Source organism: Cygnus olor, chromosome 2, assembly GCF_009769625.2.
Source record: "Cygnus olor isolate bCygOlo1 chromosome 2, bCygOlo1.pri.v2, whole genome shotgun sequence".
NCBI classification, from domain to species: domain Eukaryota; kingdom Metazoa; phylum Chordata; class Aves; order Anseriformes; family Anatidae; genus Cygnus; species Cygnus olor.
Genome location: NC_049170.1, coordinates 86,238,437 through 86,256,710, shown reverse-complemented (window position 1 = coordinate 86,256,710; position 18,274 = coordinate 86,238,437). Strand labels below are relative to the sequence as shown.

At 40.4% G+C, this 18,274-nt stretch overlaps 2 long non-coding RNA genes across 2 annotated transcripts; one reads left to right on the top strand and one right to left on the bottom strand.

The window, feature by feature from the left end:
• Positions 1–13,844: 13,844 nt before the first annotated feature.
• LOC121065443 lies at positions 13,845–15,495 on the bottom strand. The gene is made up of 3 exons (XR_005817066.1): positions 14,709–15,495; positions 14,569–14,619; positions 13,845–14,165 (listed from the first exon to the last, which is right to left on the bottom strand). It is a non-coding gene; the product is annotated as an uncharacterized LOC121065443 (long non-coding RNA).
• On the top strand, positions 14,812–17,980 carry LOC121065444. Its single transcript, XR_005817067.1, has 3 exons — positions 14,812–14,934; positions 16,522–16,617; positions 17,774–17,980. It is a non-coding gene; the product is annotated as an uncharacterized LOC121065444 (long non-coding RNA).
• The last annotated feature ends 294 nt before the right edge of the window (positions 17,981–18,274 follow it).

Genomic DNA, 18,274 nt, shown 5'->3' with positions numbered 1-18,274 from the left:
AGCTGCCAGGGATTAGGGCTGAATAGGAACCAGCTACTTCGCAGACTGGAGTGCTGTCTCCTGAGAAACAATAATGCAGCGGCTAGAAACATGTTCAGGCACCTGTCTTCCTATCCAGACTGACAAGGCTGCCTGTGCTGGTGCACTCCAGATATCCTTCCTCACTAGAGCACATAAAACTCCACTAAAACACCAAAACTGGTGTTTTGTATCTTGGCCATACAACAAAGTTTCACTACCATGCTCCTTGAAGCAACTTCTCTGTGCCTGATACAGAAAATCTGTACCTGATTCTGAGGTACCCCAACTCAATGGAAGAACTACTGTGGCAAATCTCTGTCCCTCTCTCTCTTCTCAAACCCCTTGCAGACCCAACCTACAGTTTCAGCATAGTTTCAAGGCAGCCTTGGGCAGCAGCCTCAGCTGTTTTCACCTGTTCCTTCCTCCTCCTGCACGTCCCTCAGACACCTGCTGCCCTTCACCACCTTTGCTGTACTTTTCAGCCATCTCCTGCTGGGCTCAGAAGTCTGCTTATGATTCTTACATGCTGTGTGGGGAGGTTTGCATCACTAGTACAAGACAGACACTTCTCAGTTCCTCTTGCAGGGTAGGGCTCAGGATTTGCAGAATCAAACAGGGAGCTGCAGCAGCCTCACCAGATGCTTGATCCAGCCCCCTCCCCTTACATGAAGAAGAGAAGTACCCTTCTGATGGGGACATTCTCACAGAATGGGTTGATGGATCCTTCCCACCTCTTGTTGTTCCACTAGAGGTATCGTTATGGACAAAAAGGAAGTCACCTTTATTCTTGCCATAATTAAAAATCTCATCAAAACACCATAATTGCTGTTATTGTTATTACAGTTAGGGTTATTACGGTTAGAGAACATATAGACAAATACAGATTTGGTAATTTTGTTCAGGTATTGTTTCACAATACTTATGAAGTGATTGTGGAGGGGTGGGGTGGGTGGGAAATACATTAAATCTGCAACTGCTTATACAGATTTTTTGAACCTGGAATTTCTGAGCTGCTCTGACCTGAAGCTGTCAGCATGCATGATTTGTTATATTCCCCCACAATCAATTTAAGCAATCTGAATGCAGGGACATTTTTAAAATGGGTCAGTAAACATTTTTTTTAATCCACTTTTTTTTTTTTTTTTTTAATACTGCTGTTCTAAAAGCAGCTGGGGATGCTGCACACAGTCTATCCTCAGTTATAAGATTACTGTCAAGAAACAGTACTATGTAATCTAAGTAACAGAGACAGTAATCTCAGTTTTGATGGTAGTCTCACAGAGCCCTAAGCAGTGACAGAACTGAAAGATGTAGAAGTTTTACAAAAAACTTTAAAAATTTTAAACTTTTAACAAAGTTTCACACCAATGGGGGTGCTCCATGAATTGGAAAGCCATGCTAAGAGATATTCTATTGTTTGAGAATCTGCAATGTGTTAGTATATATCAAGATGATGTGTGCAGGGAAAAATGGCTTTGGGCTCTCAACATTGTCAGATGACAAACCCTAATATCCCAGAACCCATTTCTTTGTTTTGCATTATTATAGGTTTAGGGTTTCAGGAAGGCATTTGGGTCAAGAAGCTAAAGCCCACTGATCAATGCCCAAAGAGAAAAAAAACAGTTCTTGGAATAGCACAAAGCAACTAGAGAGAAAACTTTTGACTTGAAAGAAGAACTGAGTTATTGCCAATAAGAAGTGAACATTTTGATAGGCTACAGGAATGAGGATATGGTGATGATCATCTCCCATGCTATGAAAGATAAAAATGTGCAAGTGGACTGCTGTATGGATCCCTTTTGAGCACATGATGCTGGCCTCTGCATGCTCACGTTCAGTTTGTGTTCCTGAAGTCTAAGACTGACACTAAAGGGTTAAAATGCAAAGCAAGATTTCAAAATAAAATTTGAGAAGAAATGTATTCAGCAAGGTTACTGTGGCCTCTCATTTCAAGTGTCTGGTAAGTGTGTATATTGCTATCAAATAGCCTGTACAGAAAGTGATTTTAGTCTCATCTAAACCTTGGACATCATGTTAGCTGTCATTGCACCCAATCTGACTTAAAATCTTATCAGTTAGCAGGCTCCCATATTCCCACAATCTTTTCCTAAATTACTATCCCAAACTCATTTAATGCAAATTATGACAGCTTTCATTTGTTTTTTCAGCTTGTTTTTTTATAGGGTATTGACCTTCACACTGCTTCAGGCTGGCATATGAAGTCCTTTCTTGGTTTGATTTTAATGGAAACCCCCTGAAAACACGATTCTCCAACAGCCACAAACTACACTTGTTCCACAGATTATTTCATTGTAGAGTGGCTAAAAATGCTCATGTGACTTGTGCCTCACCACTTCCAAAAAACAACTATTATGTGTAGGTACCATAAGAAGTGGAGCTTTGTTGTGGTTGGCAATTAGCCTTAGCATTTTCATTTTTTTTTTATATTTCTCTTTCATGCTTTGTATACAGGTTAAGGTAAGTGTAGTGGACCTAACCAGAAAACTATTGTCCATCAAGAAATTAGTGACCAGTTGACCTGAGCAGGCACTGGCTGTGCTGTTACCATCAGGCAGAGGGAAGGCAACAAGACAGGTCCAAGATCAAGCCAGGAAATCCAAACAGCATTCCAGAAACAGAGCTTGGGACAGGAAAATCCACCATATAGCTCAGGCAGGGACTGATCTCCCAGCCCTGGGCCACAGGTGTGAGTGGAGGCCCCAGGTGAGGCTGTGGTGATTATGGCCTAGTAGTGCCCTCAGGTCCCTGATCAATTCTTGGCATGGCATGCAGCTAATCAGGAGGATATGTTTGACCTGTAAAAAGAGCTGAGTTGTTATTGCTAACGAGATGTCAAAGTTTTGAGGGGAGCCTGTGGATCACAGAAGAAGGAGACTGTGGTGCTGATCTGTCACATGCTTTATCTGAAAGAGTGATGAAAAGGGGAGGGTATACATGCTTTCAGTGTACCACGTAATGCATGTCCACATGCTTGTTTATGCTCCTTAAACTTAAGAGGGTAATGCTCTTCCATCCAGAGGTCATCAGAGGAGAAAGAAATATTACACTCCTTCTATTCAGTGACTTATGTACATGGCCAAAATACTAAAATCCATCATACATTACAAAGAAGAAAATATAAAGTGGGAGCCTAACTTCTTGGATGGCTATGCAGTCAACAGCTGGGTGCGCACACCTTTTGAATTTAATGGGTGCTTTTCCCACAGCTGTCTGAAATGATGCCATGGAAATGAGTGACACCCCCTGATGGGGGGCACCTTTGAGTACTTGTGTTACACAACACAACAGAAGATAGACCACCCGAAGAGAGCAGACTTCTGCATTGGATCTGTATGGGGGCAGAAGTGGGCTGCTGTAGGAGCAAATGCTGCTGATTGCCACAGGTGTGCTCTTGGGCAGCAGGACAAATGCCTTTTGCCTGTATTACAGAGCTGATGAAAAGATACATTACTATGACTTTACTAATTGTTATTACTTCAACAACAAAAATATATTGTCTTGGACATCCCAAAGCTGAGAGCTCTGACACCTTGATGGCCTACTGTGGGCTGGTCTCAGCAAATGCTCCCAATGCTACCCATGTGAGAGAACCAGAGGAGTTGTATGGCTACCTCTTTTTTCTGTCTTGTGATGTGTCCCCCTGTGTTTCTGTCAATGGGCATGTGGCCACTGTCTCATGGAAGCACACCAAAGGAGGTGTGATGCTGGAACACAGCACTAACATTTTATAGCTTGCTTCACCATTGCATATGTATACCTGAAGCTTTATGATCTCTTATGTGCCCTGTAATACCATTGACTTAATCACAACACAGACTCAGATTTCATGAGTTGTTCAAGGGACTGGAACATCCCTGCTCAGTGACTATTTAGGCAACGTGACAAGTAAGCACATTACTGAGTTTGCGTTGTCAAAAGTTAAAGGCAACACTAACTGCAACAAACAGCAAACACCAATTCTGAGTTGCTAAGGGAGCTCATCTTGGTCTACAGCATAAATCCAGACAGCGATGTACCCAAAAAGATCACAACAGAGCAGTGCTCTGTTGCCAGAACAAAGAGAAGGGTGTGACAGCAACAAGGCCCCTCTGGAAGAGGCAGAGATGCTCTCTGACAAAAGGGTACTCACTAAACATTTAAACAGCCAGTTTTGGACCACTGGTCAGTTAACTACTGTTAGGAACATCCCTTTTCTGCTATTCTGACAAGGCACAGCAGCTGTGGGAAAAATCACAAGAGGTAATGGTGGACACATAGTGAAATACAAGAAATTCCATTTAAATTTCATTTAAACCTACAGATTTTTATTTTATTTTATTTTATTTTATTTTATTTTATTTTATTTTTTCCCAGGGATGGTGGACAAAAACTGAAACAGGTTCCCCTGAAAGGTTGTGTAGTCTCCATCTTTGGGAATATTCAAAATCTATCTGGACAAAGTCCTTAGCATCCTGCTGTAGTTGACCCTGGGGGCTGATCAGGGCAGGCTGGACTAAGTGATATCCAGAGGTCTCTTCCAATTTCTGCTACTCTATGGTTCTGGGATAACTGATTAGTTCCTTCTAGGAAAGTAAACATGCTTGTGGCTGATGATTCAACAAAACTGGTGAAAGCAATGAAATTAAAAAAGCTCTTACTATATATGCATATTACAGGAATTTATAATCTTCTACATTGTCCAGAATATTCACTTTGCAAGGATAAAAAAGAGCTGTTCTTGGCCCTCAGCACAAAATATGTGGTATTATTTAAGAACACCTGAGATAAGCTCCATGTTGTGTCCTTAGTCAGGTAGATGAGTCCCTGGTCTACTTCATTTTAGACGGACCTGAAATTGCTACTTAGGCACTATATGTGTACCTGGTTGGCAGTTTAAATGCTTCCAGAGTCTTTTAGTCTAAGGACCAGATGTTTTTCTACCAGTGCAGCTGGCCATTTGCATATTGAAAAAAGCTACCTGCATTCATTGCTAAACAGGAAGGACTCAAATCAACATCCTGCCTTTCTATCAGGGCAAGCTTAGGTTCATGATGTATCATCCTCTTCTGAAGAGTGACCTGTCCCTCTGAGAGCTGTTGGACTGTGAGTGCACTCAGGGCTGTCCCATCAGTCACTTGGGTATGTGCCTAGAAATGTTCCTCTGGCATAGGTGTCTGCTGAAAAACAAACAAAAAACAAACAAACGAAAACACAGGAGAGCTGTGAGTGCCCTCACTTTTAGTCAAAAAGGTATATATCTTATCTGGCTTATTTCCACCACATTTTAAATATGCTGTTCATGATCATATTAGCTGTGGTGGTCAAAGGCCCTGCAAAGTGTATTTTTGCTCTAATGTGTGCTATTTTAATCAATTAATAGTGATCATCACATTCCTGATCTGGAGACAGGTCAAAGGCAAACTGGGTATAGCCATGGATGAACTCTTCCCTGTTGGTTGATAGCATATGTGATCTTTGATATGGCTGCTGATCCTCTGTACGAGCTGCAGGTGTTTTCTTACACAGCAGCTGATCTTAAAAATCAAGCTGCAGTGGTTTCATTAGGTTTTGTTCATCATTCACATATACAGCCATAAAATTTATATCTTAGTGTTTAAAGTTGAAAGGCTTCTAAGCATAATTGCTGCTAAAAGAATCATTATCCATGAACACAATAACAACAAGATTGAACAAGCTTGGGCAGCTGTCCCAGAAACAAATTTTCCTGGTTGCTGACACGGCTGCCTGCCTGTTATGTTGAATGCTTTCATGACCTCCCAGTCAACCAGGTATTAAGCACTGGTCCATGTATACAGGCTCAGCCTGTCCCAAAAGCATTGTGTGCCATCCACACTCTCCTCACAAACAGCAAGACATGGACAATAAGCGGCCTGCAGGCCCCTGTTGCCAGGGAGCCCATCAAACAAATGCTGTCTTTGCTGTGCATCAGCTTAATTTTTACATCTGCACTGTTCAATACGATCATGTCTTGAAAGGACAGGTTGCTGTGGCGCGGTCCCAGGCGTTCAGTCCTCCTGCTCTGGGCCACCAGAGCTGCCTAAGCTGCTTTCTGCTTTCTGCTCTCTGCTGCCCAGCAGTGTCTTTGCAGAGCAGCCCCATGGAGCAATGTGGCCAATGTTGCTGCTGTAACAGGCCAGTGGCACAACTAATGTGCAGGAGGGGCAGCAGCAGCTGCTCTGCTTAATAAGTCGGTTTCCAAACGTAACTGATGGCAAACAGAGGTCAGCAAGGCCTAGGGCCTTGCTGGTGCTGAGGGTGGACCTATCGGCAGTCACAGTTTTGCAGCAAAGGCACTGCAGAGTTGTTCAGATCCCTGGAGCCTTCCCCATTCCCAGCCCTGGCAAAGTCCACAGGTGCAGGGCCCAACAGTGGAAAGAAGAGGCACCCCAATAAGCAGGCTTTTCTCAATGCCTGTCTGTACTGGGGACACTTCAAACAAATCCAGCTTGGATTTAGTATATTCTTTTGAGCAGCTGTAAATAGAAGCCAACCCTGTTAAAATATAGCTCCTTCTCTAGTGGCAGAGCAGCCCTCATTTTTCTGGCCTTTCAGTGCCTTTCACACAATTTGGCCTACGTTTTTCTTTCTCTGTCTCCCAGTCAGATGGTTACCTGGTTCTTCCCGTCCTTTCCCTTTTGAAAGGCTGGCACAGGCCATCCCTGTGGAGGTTTGACAAGTTTCTCTCTGTCTGTCTGTCTCTCTCATTAAATCTTTTTCTTCAAATATAAACAGGCCACAAGCCCTTCTTGATTTGATGGTGTTAACAGCATGGTCTGGAAATGTGTCCAAACACATTTTTTTTTTCATGTTTTGAGGAGTGATGCTTTCAACATGTGACTTAAAAAATTTCCAATCCCCTTTGTGAAAATGGTACAGCTTGTCTACAGCTCAAGTATATGTAATGTACCTCCTGCATGCACAGAATAAATGGCAGGCTACCAAATATACCTCCTATGCCTGTGGCGTACAAGCAATGCCTTGAAAACCTGGGAGACCACTGTTAGCCTGGACTGTGTAATTCATTTGCAGGGCTGAGTCCTAGTAACAAGGTATTTCTACTGTGTTTGTGGTGTTTATTGAAATATCAGGAACTTGCAGGGCTGCAGATGATACTTTACATTGCCTTTCCAAAGCAAAATAAGATGTACTTGTTCTGGTCAGTCTTTATTTCAACATTGATTTTGCTAATGTGTGGGCACTTTGCTGTCATAGCTTACCATCCATGGCAGAAATGATCTCATTGTTAGTACTGCTGGTTGGAACACGGTGCAATAATGCAACCAAAAAGTCCCCACTACGCTGGTACTCTACAAGATACATGTAGATGTAGAACAAGATAAACCATCTGATGATGTCTGCCAAAATGTGATTTTTTGGGCTGCAGCCCCTAATAAAGCCCTCCCCAAATATGTACTAGAGTCCCAGCTTCATAAACCGTGTAAGGATTTTCATCTGTTTTAAGCTTGTTTGCCTTATCACAGGATTGTAGATCAGGCCTGTGTCTGGAGGGTCAAAGGCTGAAGCTTTCTCATCAGGGTTCATAAGATGGTGCGCACATGCCACTAAAATCAACTGTCTTTCCATGAAGTACACTGCCATGTTTACTCCCCAGGAGAGCTATTTCATTATTTCACTGGTGTTATTCCAGCTGTGTAAGTACTGTATCTCCTTTAGCTCCACCTACCTCTGGAATGAACTCTTTGGGCCTCTCCAGCTGTACAGTGAGATCTAGGATTGCGTTCTGCGTGAAAACTCTGGCATTGGTGTTGCTGAATATTGATGGGTAGAAACCACTGTCCACCATCTTTCTTTTTCCATCACTCCAGCCTGATCATTAGATGTTCTGATATTGGGAAGCCTCTGTGTAACTGTTGAATGCCTGGGGGTGAGTCAAAGCATATCACCAGCACCTGCTTTTTCCTTCCTGTCCCTTTTGTAGTAATGATTTTCTCAATTTTGTAGACTCTGCTCTTATCCAAATTCACTTTTAGAGGTTCTATAGGTACAATGGTCCTTTGATTCCTTTGTGACTGTGGTCTATTGAGCAGCACATGGGTATCTCTCCCTTTTCACAATTTTAGCTACTTTGAAAATTTCATCCACGAATGCTTTATAACCGTTATCAAATCTCTCTTTTCTTGCAGACACTCTTACATTGTCTCCATTCTTTTTAGGAAAGGTGCAGATTCTATAATTTAAATTTAATTTTAAATTTTAATTGTAAATTTTAAAGTAACTCTTTCCCCCTCCCACCCCCCCGATTTTAAAGATTTCACTTCAACAGGCTCTGTGGCTGTGATAGGTCTGCGGAAGCTGTGGTTATAACTCTTTATAAACTGTGATAATATATCAGTGTAGCAAAAAGGATTGTGTGCTCTAAAACATCTCCACATCTTGTTTTTGAGTGTCCTGTTAAAGTGTTCTACAATGGAGGCTTTTACTTCATTATTAGTAGCAAAGTGGTGATTGTTATAAAGCTATAAAAGCTTTCTTAAAGGATGGTTTAAAAAAATCTTTTCCCTGGTCAGTAATTTCTGAGGTTGTGTGCCTGCATTAAAAAGGGCTTATGAAGTTCTGCCTATTTCAGGACCCATTTTCTGCTTTAGGCCAGCAGCAGGCATGCTTCACCTACCACCATGAAGATTACTTAACGCCACAATTGTGTTTGGAAAACTGTTGCACATCCACCATGTGTGGCTGTCTTTGTGCATTCACCTCCACCACAATCACCTTGTTCCTTTCGCAGTGCTTTCTTGATGCCTTATGTAAGTTTTAAGCTTCTTGGTTTGCAAGCCACTTTGCCACTTGGCTTCTGTTCAGAGGGGGAATTTGCCTTTTAGCTGCTTCAAACAGGTGATAGTTTCAGGTCTTCCCTGGAGAACAGTAAAAGTCTTCTAACAGAAGCTGTAGCATAGTCATGTCTACCAACACACCACCACTACATGCATTAATCAGACAATCAGTTTAGCTCATGTGCAGAGAAATTTATTAACTGTGTATGAGGTGTACTTATTGATGATCAGGATTCTCCAGCTCTAGGACTGATGAATTCTCTCCTGTATGTCCTCCATAATCTTTTCCTGTCAGATATCTTACATTAGAGTTCATATCATATATGCCAGGAAGACATCAGCTTCTCCCATTTCTCAAAGCTGATTTACAAAGTAGCAGGTATAGTAAGACGGGCTTTTCTTCTCTCCCCTTGTTTGGGATGAGTTTTTTGGGGGAATGAATTGTCAATGTACTCACAGGGTCAGTAGAGTTTGCATGCAGCATTGTGATAGCTCTGTTGATCCACAGAAATGTTAGGTCTTGATTTTAGGGGAAGAAAAAAATGAGGCATTCCCAAATTACAGACCACAACAGAGAATGTGGTAGATGTGCACAGGGGAGAAATTAAACTTATGACTCGAAATCCAATGCTTTGTTTGTTTTCAGGTTCCACCACTGTCAATCTGAAGGCTTCGTAATTGACATAACAATTGAATGTATACTCTACCGAACTGAAATGTTCTGTTTTGTTCTTCTGATGGTGTGTTATCTGATAATTTAAAATCGTGCTTCTGTTTTTCCATTCCTTCTCCCAAGTTAGTATCCTAACAACTTGGATACTGAAACATTTAAATCCTGTTTTTGGCTCAGCAAGTGTTTTAAAGCATGACAACATAAAGGAATGGACCCAATCAAAAGTCCGAATTCTGTGTTTTGATTACTTAGTTTTAATATCAATTTGATGCTAATTTTTAATATAGATTGTTATTCCTTTGGATTGTGATCTTTAAAAAGTCTATTCATTTCCCAAATATCTGTGCTTTTAATTTACATCATTAACATACATTCAGGCCATGTTTATTTTGTCAGACCATTTGTGATTGGAATTAAAAATTTTGCAATCAGCAAGGCAAAAACATCTCTAAAACTAGGTGCATTTTGGAGTGTTACATTCAGAAAGAGCTTTTCAGCTAAGCAAAGTGTTCCCTTCCCTCTTCTTCCATTTTCTGACTGACACAATCTCAGACACCACACAAAACAACCTTTGACTGAAAAATCTGATTCTTCAAATGAAAAATGAGATTCTGTTTTTTTCACCTCCCAGCTGCAATATTAAACTCAGTTAAGATTAAGAATGAGAGGACGTTGCTACAGTTCTGTATCTGCTTTTTAGTGATCATTCTTCACAGTTTAGTATAAGGGCAGGAGGCTCAATATGCATGTAAACAGAATGTCACTTTTCTTTCTTCACCTGAATGGCTTGTCTAACTCTGCAGTGGAACAGTGAAAAGGTGTATTGATTCCTGGCAATGCACTTTATCCACCTGGGGAAGGAATACAAGGGGACAGACTGAGAGTTTATCATTTCATGGTCTTTCATGAGCATTCAATTAACATGTATTTTTGTAATGCAGTCACAGTAGCAGAAGAGATTTAGTGACAATTTGGGTATTTTTATTCAAATTCATTTTATTATGAATTAACTTTGTTACAAATACTAATAATTTATTTCAGTTCTGTGTTAAATATTGTTTACTGAAATGAAATATCACAAGCAATATGTCCTCTAAATTGCATCCAAATTGTAAATCATGTTATAGCTACAGTTTTGCTGTTAGTCAGAGGAGGAGACTGGAAAACTTTCACTCATACTCTCGTAAATTGAATTATTTTAAGTTCAAAATATGAATTAAAATGACTGCAAAGGAGAAAGTTGTAAGTAATAGCATTACAAAGCACTGCTAAAGCAGATAGAAAATGAAAAAAGGAAACTAATAAAAAATGAATAGAAGATTGTACAGGAAGTTGTGGAAACGATTAAGTACATTCATTTTGCAAAAAGAACAAGAGCTGGGTCATGTAGATTTTGGGAACAGAGAATGATTTATTGACAGAGGCAGTAAGAAGGCACTTAGAAAAATATATCTTCCTGTGATGATCTCAGAAAACTCTGTAGCCAAGCGATTAGAAAGTCACTGTGAGGCTGGGTGAGACAGGCCTAAATCCTGGTGTCAGGATTTAATTATTAGGTAAAAGGGAGATGGTTGTTCCTTCTCTGTCAGTACATACAGCAGCAGCAACCTATTTGTCTCTGTGCCAGGTAAAGTGCAATGGTCTGTGTATCTCCCGTAGGCTGCATGTAGGTAATACACATACTTATCCAGGGCTCAGGTAAACAAATTCAGGTCCTTGACTCCATACCTTAGTAAGCATTTGGGGGAAATTAGTATGTAATGGCTGGTGTTCCTGAACTGCACCTCCACCTTTGATATCTTGCTTCTCAATCATACCCCTGACCCAAATCACAAGACAGTTTCCTCCCAGAGCTGGAAATATTTTCGTAAGTAAAAATAGCATGCCCTATTGTTGTTCACAAAGAGACAGAAGCTGGTGTTTTAACTGATACCTTTGCAAGTACTGTGAAGTCTGTAAAAGCTAAGCATAAATACAAATATTCACTGAATAAGCAAGATGGTCTCTATATCATTTCAATTTTTGCTGTTTCTTAGGCTTCTGTTTGAAAAGTTCTAGTCATTTCAACCTACTACCATTTGGTAGTAATCCATTTGGGCACCAGCCACACATCCAGAGAAGACAGGAACAGGTCAAGACTGACCCTGGGTCAAGGGAGAGGGCAATGTTGCCTCAGGCAATATCTTTCTCAATCCTTTTGATCTAGAGGAAGGACTTGGGTAAGAGAAAGCACATCTAGCCCAGCAGAACCTAGAATCATGAAATAAGGTAAGTTGAAAGGGACCTCCAAAAGTCACTTAGTCCAATGCCTGGCTCAAAGCAGGCCTAATTTATTCAGGCTGCTCAGACTTGTCTTAGTCAAGTCTTGAAAACCTCCAAGGATGGAGATTTCACAGCCTTGCTGAGCAACCTGTTCCTGCAATTGACCACTCTTATGGTTAAAAAGTAAAATAAAAATAAAAAAAACTCATCTAACTTGAATTTTTCATCCTCCAGCTTGTGTTTGTTGCCTCTCATCTTATTAGTGTACACCTTCAAGAAGATTCTACATCTGTCTTTTTATCCTGTGATCAAGTAGTTATAGATAACAATAAGGTCTCTCTTTAACTTTCTCTTTTTAAGCCTGAACAGGCCAAGTTATCTCAACTATTTGTATGTCACATTCTCCAGCTGCTTCACCATGTTCATGGCCCTCAGTTATTTTTAGCCACTATGTCCATACCTTTCTTGTAGTGTGGAGCCTAAAACAAGAGAAAACACTTCAGATGTGGTCTCACAAATGCTGAGCAGAAGGGAAGAACCACTTACTTGGGCCTGCTGGTTACATTTTTGCTGATACAATCCAGGATGTGGTTGGCCTTCTTTGCTGAAAGGATGTGCTGCTAGCTTGTGTTCAACTTATCCACCAGGACCACCAGATCCTTTCTGCAAAAGTGTTTCTTTTGTAGCTGCCCCACGGACTGTACTGCAGGGTTGACTGTCTGATGTCTTCAAGCTTTGGTTTCTTTGATCATGGCGCATCATTTGATGAAGATGAAGGTCTACTAGTAGACGATGGCATCCACCTGACAATAAAGAGAACATCCCTGTGTATAGATGTGGCAATATAACGAGGAAATCTTGAACTATGCTCAAGGATGGGGACCTCAAACAAAACTCAAAAAAGGAGGGAGTGGTGCATGTGGAGGATGTACACATGGGAGAAGGTTACAAGGAGAACTTTTCACGTTCCTGTTCAAAAGGAAGGGCATTCAAAAGTGTATCTCAAATGTCTGGACACAAATGCACAGAGTCTGAGCAACAAGCCAGATGTGCTGGTGGTGCCTGCACCATCACAGGGATCTTTCAGTGTGTAAATGTGATGCTAACAGGACTTTTTCATTCTATACAATGTGAAATTCTTCATGAAGGAAACTGTCAGGTATAAAGCCATTCTTCCTGCCTTACAGTTGTTACTGCTGTAATTATTTTCTCCATAATTATGTTGATGGGTGGGCATAACTACCACACAGGAGGAGACCTCTTTCTCTACATCCTTTCCAGACTCATACATTGCCACCAAAAGACTCAAAGTGATGATACCTTACATATTTTAAGAATTTATAGAAGTTCTTTGCATGGAAGAACATATGGAAGATAACATTTTTTCCCCCAAGATTCTTCTCCCTGTTAATTTTCTTTTCCCACATCTCTCTCCCAAACTTTCATTTGCTTCAGCTAATCCACAGTTTTTGTCAGCAGTATCATCTTTTAACACTGGGGAAGAGATGGGGAAAGAGTTATTATTAACATTTAGTAAATTTCATTGAGTTATTTCCCCTTTACTTGGTTATACCATGCTCTAAACCTGTTTCTCTTCAAGTGTGCACATATCTTCCTTTGGGAAGACAGATAGAAATGTTATTGCAACAGAAGCCTGTGTGCTTTCTAAAACGACATCCTTGTCCTGATGAAAAACAAAACTGTGTTGACAAATGCACATATTTATTTTCACAATCAAATGCAATTGTTGCTTGTTCTTTGTGATCTGTTCAAATACTAGTAAAATAAAAACTAAAACCAAGTTTTAATGGTAGAAATCTGAATGACTAACATAACATGCAAAATATTTCCCTTTCCACTAAATCTCCTCCTTTTCTATAGCTTATTTATCCAGAATGAAAGAAAATTGTGGTGTGCTTGAATGTCATGATGAATAATGATTTTTTTCACAGGGAATTAAGCTTTTTGAAACTAAAGAATGTCAGTCAATAGAGAACATTAAATCCTGAGATAGCTCAATCATCTTCAGTAGTAATTTTTGCTTGATTAAGGATTGTAGGGTGTGTTTGTTTATATGACGTGTGGTAGTCTTCTATGTAGGGATTTATGTTGCTATGAAGTAAGGTAATGTTGGCATGTTAATGTCACATTTCACCTCCTACTTTCAACAACTACAACTCAATACTTTCTTCTTGGCTATCTGAGACTTTGGAATGGCAGAAACAAGGCTGATTAAGGTCCATCCTGGATGAAGTGGAAGTATTTCTTGCTATCAAATACCAGTGGTAAATCAAAGCAAGCAGGGGCTATTCCATACAAAACTTTATTAATCTGAATGTCTTAAACTGCAGTAGTAGCTACAGCACAAAAATTGCTCACGTGTCCCTTAGGTGTCTCTGTGAAAAAATATTCAGTGTGTGCAGAAGTTCTCTGTTTTTAAAATGACTCAACATAGGTCAAAGACAATTTCATTGAAACAGAAATGTGCTTTAGATCAGGATTTTGGCTTCAGGTATGCAGATAAAGAGAGCAAGAATTTCAAGCTCACAAACAATATCAATTATCTGTCTGCAGTTTTTATGTAATTATTTCCCTTAATAGCTTCCTCTGTCTTCAATAAAATACGTCAAAAGCAGTGTCTGTATGGATGATTTTCCACTATTAATACTGTCTCTTCTGTCTCTTGAAACTGTAAAACCCAAAGCCTTTGCACAATTTCTTTCCATATACGCAACACTTCCCAGAATCTTTGGTCCTATCAATTCTACTAGTAATAAATGGAAAAATGTACCTACTCACCACTTTCTTTTGCCTGCCACTTATTTATTGATTGATTTATTTGTATTAGATCTGGGGAGACAAAAGGATACAACAAGTCACCAAGGACAGTCTAGGTTTCCACAAAAACTGCAATGAAATAGATTTCCTGAGCCGGTTACCTAGCCATCAAAACAGGGCTTTCTGGGCATGCCATCCTTGCTTTCAGAAGGCTACTAAATCCAGCATGCCTTGAGTCCTGGGGCAGTCCTGGCCCAACCCTATAGATTGGAGGCTGCTATGGTGACAAACACACATGCACACACGCTGTATGTAATAAGACAGAACAGACTGCAGTCATCACATTCAGTTATCACTCCTGAACAGCAACCTGATCACATGTGACTGGTACATTTTATCCCCTTTCCTTCTATTTTCCCATACTTGTTTCTCCCCAAACCATCTGGTTTCTCCCCTTTCCCCATCTTTACCTTCTCCCTTAAATATCCCATAACAAGTATCCCATATGAAACCCATTCCCCTGTAGGCAGTAGCCCTCCTCAGTCTGTAAGATGACCCAGAGTGTCGAGGAGCAGTGATGGCTGGTTGCTCCCCAGGGGTTGGGGAGCTGACTGTGGTAACATGTCAGGGGCCTAATGAGCCAGGGCCTGCCCCTCCATCAGAGGCAGGCAAGCAGGATGGTGAAAGTAAGTCCCAAAGACAGTCCAGTGATCATCTCCTGCAGAGACAAGCTAACAAGCCAGGTCCAACCACGACTCCAGATCATCAGGCAAGCTCATGTTGATATGGTAGGCCCAAAGTCAAGACAGGACCTCGGTTTGTAGGTCACAGTCAGGATCAGGAAGATCCATAAGTGGAGGCAGGTCTGGGGCTGTATATGTATATGTATGTGTATGTATATGAATGTATACCTCCAGGGAATAAATGCTCAGCCCTGCTACTACTGCACCTGGGGAGATGGAGCTGTGACAGCCTCACTTTTTTAGCTAATATGGTTCATGATTCAGAACTTTGAAGGCTTTGTTTTTAGAGCCATGCTGGGATCTACTGCCTGTATTAATTTGAGTTGTTTAAGATAGGCCAGTGAGCAACCTATTTTTCTGATGGAAAGAAACTGTGGGTCAGTACACCTTAATTTCCCTGCAAGAAAAACAAGCTTAGTGTCTGAACCAGTCAGTGGTAGATCTTATTTCTTTTACTGTCTGTATTAAGGCCATCCTGGTGTGAACAATGTTTTTAAGACCTCAAGACGCCAAGTTCCAGTGTCTGGCAGTGAAGACTTTCAGTAGATTTACACTAGTTTAGATTTTGAGTATTTTAGTTTTGACTAAACCGATTTTGTATCTTTTTCCTCAAAGGCGGTCTATTTACTAGGATATTTTTTTTACCACCTCCCCATTCCCCAGTAGTATCTTCACTCATTTAAATGAATAAGAAAAGAATAGGAAGCTACCACAAGGAGAACTGAAAGGCAGCTCCCTGTGGTATCTTCTATCTGTGTAGATCTGCATGGAGCACCTGCTGTCTGATAGCATTGATTGCTCCAAGAATGCAGTTGTAGCTGTTTGACCCCACCTAGAGACTTAAAGATCCTATAACAAGAAGGGTTGATTATGTGTCAAATCCACACAATATCGTAGATGGTTCTGAAGAATATATAGGACAGAAACTGTCCCAATGTTAGTAAGAAATCTGTTCACTTGTGGAAATGTGTTGGGAGTTTCTCTTCCATTCCTCAGAAAAGGAGAGTTCATCACAGTTATATTATCTAGTGTTTTTTCTCAAATAGGCATGTAATTATTTCTGAAATATTCAGCATTTCTGACTATATTTGGAGTTCAGCTGCTTGTGAAGTTATTTGCGAACTGAATTGCTCCTATTTTGTATTTATAAATGTTAATTTAAATCTTCTCTTAATAGAGAAATCATTTTGAGAACAAAGCCTTTAATACAATGCCTTTACTGTCCTAATAGTGCTTTTCCCTAAATTGTCATCAGCCTAAGGAACATGTTGTTACAGCTACATGGAAATCTGTGCACAATTTTAAAATAGATATTTGGAACACCAAGGTAAGTCCAAGTGAGTAAAACAATGTGAGTTCACAAAAGAGTGATAGTATTTTAATTACTGCCCAAAGGATTATTCTAGCAACAAACATTCTACTTGTTCATCTGAAAACACATGCAGTTCTGTAGACCTGGTTTCAAACCTCCACCTACAATGCTAAGCATGCCCTCTATTCAGCTAACCTGCTAACACTCCTATCACCACTGAAATCAGAGTTCATCAGAGTGAAATGGTCTAAGTGCCTTATCTGTTCTAGCACTCTGCCACCAAAGGGGGATGTTTCTTCTCTTAGAGGCGAGTACTTCAGAATTCACATCTGTACTCAGCATGTTCATATGGTTGTAATTGACAGAATGGCAATAAAGAATCAAAGTCTTGTTTTAAGGGTTGCAATGAACCAATACCAAACATTTTAGTCATTAGGTAAAGACCATACATAAATGCAAAATTATTTTACATATCTTAATGAGCTATGCTATACTATAAAATGTGTGGAGTGCTGCCATGGATGTTTTTCCTCTAGTGAACAGCTAACTCATTAAAAAAAGAAGTATGAAAAGGAAAAAAAAATTGGAAATGGCAAGGTTTGAAACATTTCTTTTAAATATTTCACTGGTGCTTCAAAAATTTGCTATACATAAAAACAGGGAATAAATCTATGGAGTTCTTCTGTTTCCACAGTGTTCAGTGCTTTTCCCCTGAGATCAATATGGAGCAAATCAAAATATGGGTAGGCATATCCAAACTAATTCTCACATACCTAATGCAAAAAATGAGAGCAATGAACACATGACAGGCTGTACCTCTAACGCCCTAATAAAAGCCCACCTGCATGAGCAGTTCAAGTTGAAAGTGGACTGTAAATTGAAACATATGCAATATAGCATATAGTGTTCAGTTAACTGGCAGGGAGAGGAAAAAGTAAGCTAAAGTCAGGATACAGAGTCAGAGCAATAATCTCTCAACCTACTGCATGCAAAAAGGCAGGGTATACCTATCCATGTTATAAATACACCTTTCTTGGTAAGTATGGGCACATCTACTGAGTTGTGTGTTGAGATTGAAATTTAATAGTTGACGGGTGCTGATGTAGAACAAAAAAAGTTTCCTACCAAGCCACTAGGTCTTTTTTTTTTATATATATTTTTTTCTAAGTAGAAGTTGGTGGAGTCACAGCAGTCTCTGAATGAGCTTCCACTCTGCTCTGAACCTAACCATGACACCAGTGTTGGTCTGGGGGGCTGGAGTTGCGTCTGCCTCGGCACTGCCCCTGCCACAGCTCCTTTGGGACTCACCAGTATTCCCCAGTGCTCCCACACTGTCAGTTCATCTGCTCAGGGTGGTCCTCAAAAAAAAAAAAAAAAATCTGAGTCTATACACAGTGGTGTAGACATGACTTTCCTCTATCCAAGCCAATTGCTTTACCAGGTGACCTCTTATATGATGAGAAATCATCACAACAAATCCTATCCCATCTACCATGGAAGCACAGCTCTGGTGAGATGCAGAGCAAACCTCTCACTATTCTGCCTTCTGTCCTATTGCTTACAAAATAATGAAGTAGCAGAATAAAGAGAAGGTTAACAAGGGGACCTGTAGAGACTTGGTTTCCAGCTGAGAAAATCTTGATGAGTGCTTATAGTTCTGTTGAGAATGTGA